Genomic DNA, 6440 nt, shown 5'->3' with positions numbered 1-6440 from the left:
GGTAAAAAAAAAAAAATCATATATATATATCATGCTCCTCCAGTGACTTATCATAAAACTAGCATAAGAACCAAAGTGGAAGTAATGGCCTTCTAATGCAAATTTTGGTATTAAATGGCACAAAACAGAGCTAAGCCATGTTTCTTTTCTTTTTTTTTTTAAGATTTTATTTATTTGACAGAGAGAGCACAAGCAGAGGGAGAGGGAGAAGCAGGCTCCCCGCTGAGCAGGGAGCCCGATGCGGGACTCAATCCCAGGACCCTGGGACCATGACCTGGGACCATGACCTGAGCCGAAGGCAGCTGCTTAACTGACTGAGCCACCCAGGCATCCCGCTAAGGCATGTTTCTGTATCTTTTTATATCTCCATCCTTTCACATCTGTACCTGGACAAATTGGTATACTAATTTTACATTCTCTCAATTTAGCAAGAGCAAAGAGAAAACATCTTTTCAAAATAATGTCATCAAGGCTCAGTTTCAAGTGCATGATATAGGAAACCTCTGACCAGCCGAACCTCGGACAGTCCTGTGAGTCAGCCTAGTGAGACTAGCAGGGTACTTTCCAGCCATTGGCAATGTCACAATGGTTCCTGTAAATCTGAATATACTCGTTTGGAAACTGGCACTATGACAGCATGGTAAGCAGAGTTTAGACCAATCTGTTTTCATAGGATAATTTATATGTTTACATCAAGGGAAGAGAACAAAAGCAAGAGATGTTCTACAGTATTTACATCCTGAACAGTTAGTTTGCATTTTTGCTGTTTTGTATTATCACTCCTAGGCAAAAACCCCTCTCAGGGCTCCTAATGAAAAAACTAGTGATCAAATGTTATCACAGGTGATCATCTTGGGTATAAAATCAAAAGACAGATCACTATGGAGGGACCAAGCAGGAATCAGATAATTTCCAGAGCTTGGTCATGATTTTATCTCTTTCAATCTACCTCATCTAGGATTGAAGACTGATGTAGAGGTATTTCCAATTCTGTTTACACTCTTGAAAAATTAAGTAGAGGGATCTAATCAGCAGGGGAGGGGGAAGGGGATAAGAAATCAGTGGAGATAATATCTGACTATTAATGTTACCTTTTTTCCAGCTTTATGAGGTATACTTGGCAAAGATGCTGGAAGTCATGAGGTAGAGTACCCGAGAGAAGAGAGGTGCTCAGAGAAAAAGATCCAGAAGTGTGCATGAGTTTTTTGTCAGATAGTAAGTTGTGTGCACACACAGGTAATTTATAAAGCTGCACAAAGAACTACCATTGGAAAAAGAATAATTACCAGGCAGCTGTGAGCTGAACAACTACCTGAGTTCACCCAAGTCTGGGAGCCAGTCTAGTTCTGATCTCCAGAGTAGACAGACCTTACGGAAAATTCTGCAGCATTCAAGGGATACCTCATAAACACTACACTTTAGGAGTAAGGCTAATCTAGTCCTAAGAGACTACTTAATAACACCTTAATAATACTTTAAAAACAAGCTTCATACTAACCATGAACACGTGGAAACTGAAACTTAAAATACTACTATTTACAATTGCTTCAAAGAAAATCAACTACTTGAGTATAAATCTAACAAAATGTGTACTGTGTAAGTATGCTGAAAATTACAAAATGCTGCTGAAAGAAATCAAAGAAGACTTAACCAAATAGGAGCCATACTGTGTTCATGGATTGGAAGACTAAATATTGTAAACATGTCGATCTCCCCCACCTTGATAGGTTTAATGCAATTCCTATCAAAATTCCAATAAAGGTTTTTTGTACACATAGATAATCTTATTCTAAAATTCATACAGAACGTCACAGGATCTCAAATAGCTTAAAAATATTTTTGAAAAAGAAAAAGAAAGTAGAAAGAATCATTCTACCCAATGTTGAGTCCCCAAGCCCACTCCCAGGTTCAGTGATTTGCCAGGGAGGACTCATAAGACTCTACATATAGTCATACTCATGGCTATTTATTATAGTATAAGGATATAAAGCAAAGTCAGCAAAGGAAAAGGGTACATGGGGCAAAATTTGGGAGGAAATCAGGCACAGGTTTCCAAGAGTTTTCATCCATTAGATTTACAGGACTTGCTTAATTCCTCCAGTAATGAGTTGTGGTAACACATGTGAAATGTTGTCTACCAGAGAATCTCCTTAGAGACTCAGGGCCCACAGTTTTTATTGCAGATTGGTCACAGAGGCATACTCTGCCTAGCACACACTAAAATTCCAGATGCCCAGAAGGAAAGCAAATGTTCAGCATACACCATCATTGTTTGCAGTTCAGGCACAGTGAGCCACTCTTATCAGTTAGGATGGTGAGAGCTATCCTGAAATCTTAATTCTCAGATGCTAGCCATGGGCCAACCTTGGAAGCAGCCCATGCTAAGGAAAGCAGGGACAGGGTTGCTATATTAACTCCTTTTTGTGTACCATACAGCCGTATCACTATATAGCTACACTAATCAAGACAGTTGTATCGGCAGAGGGATAGACACACAAATCAATGGAACAGAATAAAGAACCCAGCAATGGACCCATCAAAAAAAAATGCCCAACTGATTTTTGACAAAGGTACAAAAGCAATTCAGTGGAGGAATGTAGCTTTCTTTTCAACAAACAGTCCCAGAACAACTGCATACATATACACAAAAAGATGAACCTTGGCTTAAACCTCACATCTAATACAAAAACCTAACTTAAAATGAATTTTAAATGTAAAACATAAATTTATAAAAATTTTCTTTTAAAATAGGAAAAGAATCATTGGGGATGTAAGGCTATGCAAAGAGTTCTTAGACTTGATAACAAAAGCAACAACGCCCAGTGTTGCTTAACAAAACATGGTAACAAAAATGATAAATTTTTGTAACAAAAAATGATAAATTAGGGCACTCCAAAATTAAAAACTTTTACCCTGTTAAGAGGATGGAAAGACAAGCTAAAGACAGAGAAAAGGGGCACCTGGGTGGCTCAGTTGGTTAAGCATCTGACTCTTGATTTTGGCTCAGATCATGATCTCAGGGTCCTGAGATCAAGCTCCACATCAGGCTCTGCATTGGGTCCACTGGGCATAAAGAGTGCCTAAGATTCTCTCTCTCCCTTGGCCCCTCCCACTGCTCTTTCTCGCTCTCTCTCCCTCTCAACTAAATAAATAAATACATAAATGACAGTCAGATTTAAAAAAGAAAGACTGAGAGAAAATACTTTTAAACCACAAATTCAAGAAAATTTATACCTAGAATACACAACTCTCGAAACAGTAGCCAAATAATCTGGTTAGAACATTGGGATAGACGTGAACAGACGTTTTACTAAAGAGAATATACAGATGGCTAATAAGCACATGAAAAGATGTTCAATATCACGTGCCACTCTAGAAATGCAAATAAAAACCACAATGAGATGGTATTATACATCTGTCAGAATGGCTAAAATAAAAAATAATGATAACATCAAATACTGGTGAGAATATAGAGAAACTGGAGCACTCATACATTGTTTGTAGGATTGTAAAATGGCAGCCAAAATTATACATGTGGTTATCATATGGCCCAGCACTTGTATTCTTAAGCATTCATTCCAGAGAAATGGAAACTATGTACACATAAAAACCTGTACACAAATGGTCATAGCAGCTTTATTCCTAGTTACCAGGATCTGGAAATAACTCAGATGTCCTACAAAGGATGAATAGTTAAACAACTGTGGTATATTTATAACATGAAATGCTACTTGGAAATAAAAAGGAATGAACTATTGATACATACAACTTGGATAAATATCGAGAAATATTCTGAGTGAAAAGAGTATCAGAAAAGATTCTTGTGATGGAACTGCTGTGCATCTTGATTGTGTTGATGGTCACACAAACCTAAACATGTGATAAAATTGCACGGAACTAAGTGCACCCATACACATGCACACAGACAAATGAGTGTATGTAAAACTGGTGAAATCTAAATAAAGTCACTGAGTTGTATCAATGTAAATTTCCTGGTTATAATATTGTTCCATAGTCATGCAAGATGCTACCTTCTGGGGAAACCAGATAAAGTGTACACAGGATCTCTCTGTATTATTTCTTTTTTTTTCTTTTTTTTTAATTAATTTTTTTTTTGATGTAGTGTTCCATGATTCATTGTTTGCATATAACACCCAGTGCTCCATTCAGTACGTGCCCTCTTTAATACCCATCACCAGGCTAACACATCCCCCCCACCCCCCTCCCCTCTAGAACCCTCAGTTTGTTTCTCAGAGTCCACAGTCTCTCATGGTTCATCTCCTCCTCCAATTTCCCCCCCCCTTCATTTTTCCCTTCCTACTATCTTCTTTTTTTTTTTTTAACATATAATGTATTATTTGTTTCAGAGGTACAGGTCTGTGATTCATCAGTCTTACACAATTCACAGCACTCACCATAGCACATACCCTCCCCAGTGTCTATCACCCAGCCACCTCATCCCTCCCACCCCCCACCACTCTAGCAGCCCTCAGTTTGTTTCCTGAGATTAAGAATTCCTTCTCTGTATTACTTCTTATAAGTGCATGTGAATGAAGAATTATCTCAAAATTGAACTTAAAAACAAAGCTTCAAAAGAATCAGACTGATATGTAAGTAAATTAACTGCCTGCCAGAAGAAAACACTCCATTAACCACAACAAAATGTAAACTCACGACAACATAGCATCCATTACCTAGAGCATGCATTAAAAATTACTAGGCATGTAGGGGCGCCTGAGTGGATCAGTTGGTTGAGCGTCTGGTTCTTGGTTTTGGCTCTGGTCATGATCTTGTGGTCCTGGGATTGAGCCCCACATTGGGCTCCACACTCAGTGTGGAATCTGCTTGAGATTCTCTCTCCCTCTGTCCCTCCCCCCACTCATGCACTCACTCTCTCTCTATAAAAAACAAATAAAATCTTTTTTAAAAAATTACTATGTATGTAGAGAAGCAGGAAAATACAAACTATAACAAAGAAAAAAATCAATCAATACAAACTGACATAGAAGTGACTAAGATGATGAAATTAGCAGAGAAGGATTCTATTATAGCTATTATAATATGGTCAAAGATTTAAGGAAAACATTTGTGTGATTAAGGAAAAGGAGGACATCTCAAAATAGAAAATTGTTAAATATAAAAAGAAACCAAAAGATATTCTACAACTAGAAGAATACAATATGTGAATGAAAAATTTACTGAATGGACCGCATAGCAGATTAGACTCTGCTGAAGAGAAGACAAGTAAACTTGAAGACATGGAATAGAAATGATCCTAAGTAAACACAGAAAGGAAAAACAGCTGGAAAAAAAAAATGAACAGAGACTCAATGGACTATGAGATAATATTAAGTAGCTAACATAATTGTAATTGGGGAGGAGAGAGACATTGGCACAGAAAAATACATTTTTTCAAGATGATGGGAGTTTTCTTTTTTCAAATTTGATGAAAAACATAACCCCATAGATCCAAGAAGCTCAATGAAGCAAGGCAGATATTGGGGGGTGGGGCATATTGTAATCACGTTTCTGAAAACCAAAGATAATGAGAAAATCTTCAGTGTATCCAGAAAAAAAAAGACACGTTATATTCAGGGTCCGTAGGAATTATCACTTCCTTCTCAAGAGAAAGAATGCAAATCAGAAAACAACAGAATGAATAACATTTTAGTACTTAGAGAAAAAGACTATCTAAAATTCTTTATCTAGAAATTTTTCGAAAATGAAGGCAAAAATAAAGATACTTTCAGAAATACAAAAGTAGAGAGAATTCATCATCAACGTATGTTCCAGTTATATACTCCTGGTAACAAACTACCCTGAAACTCAGTGGCTTGAAACAAGTATTTTACTATATTTCACAATATTGTGAGTTGGAGATTTGTGCAGGGCATGGTTGGGTGAAACTTTTCCTTGTGGCATCAGTCAAGTTCACTTGATATATTCACTTACATATCTGGCTTTATCTACATGGCTCTTCTCACATATCTAGCACACTGGCAGAGATGGCTGGCAGGCCAGGCTTGGCAGGGACTTTAGACCAAAGAACCTACATGTAGTCCCACCAACATGGGGCCTCAGGGTAGTCAGACTTCTTACCTACTGGCTTTGAGAGCAAGAGTTCTAGCAAATGAGACAGAATCTACATGATCTTTTATGACCTAGACCCAGAAGTCACAAAGCATTACCACCGCCATATCCCATCGTTGAAGCAATCACAAGCTAATGCATTTCAAAGGGAAAGAACATAGCCCTCCAAATAGGAGGAGTGCCAAGGAATTTGTAGAAATGATTTTAATTGCCAGTCTACCCTCTGGCCAAAAATGTTTATATTCCTCCCTCATGTAATATATATTTGTCCCTTCTCTAGACTCTCCAAAGGTCTCATTCCATAATGGCATCAAGCTTAGGTTTGAAGCCCAGGATCTTATCATCTAAAT

This window comes from Eumetopias jubatus, unplaced genomic scaffold (assembly GCF_037043125.1).
Source record: "Eumetopias jubatus isolate StellerSeaLion01/CBP00866 unplaced genomic scaffold, mEumJub1_p1.0 scaffold_7, whole genome shotgun sequence".
Taxonomy (NCBI): domain Eukaryota; kingdom Metazoa; phylum Chordata; class Mammalia; order Carnivora; family Otariidae; genus Eumetopias; species Eumetopias jubatus.
This window is presented reverse-complemented; position numbering follows the sequence as displayed.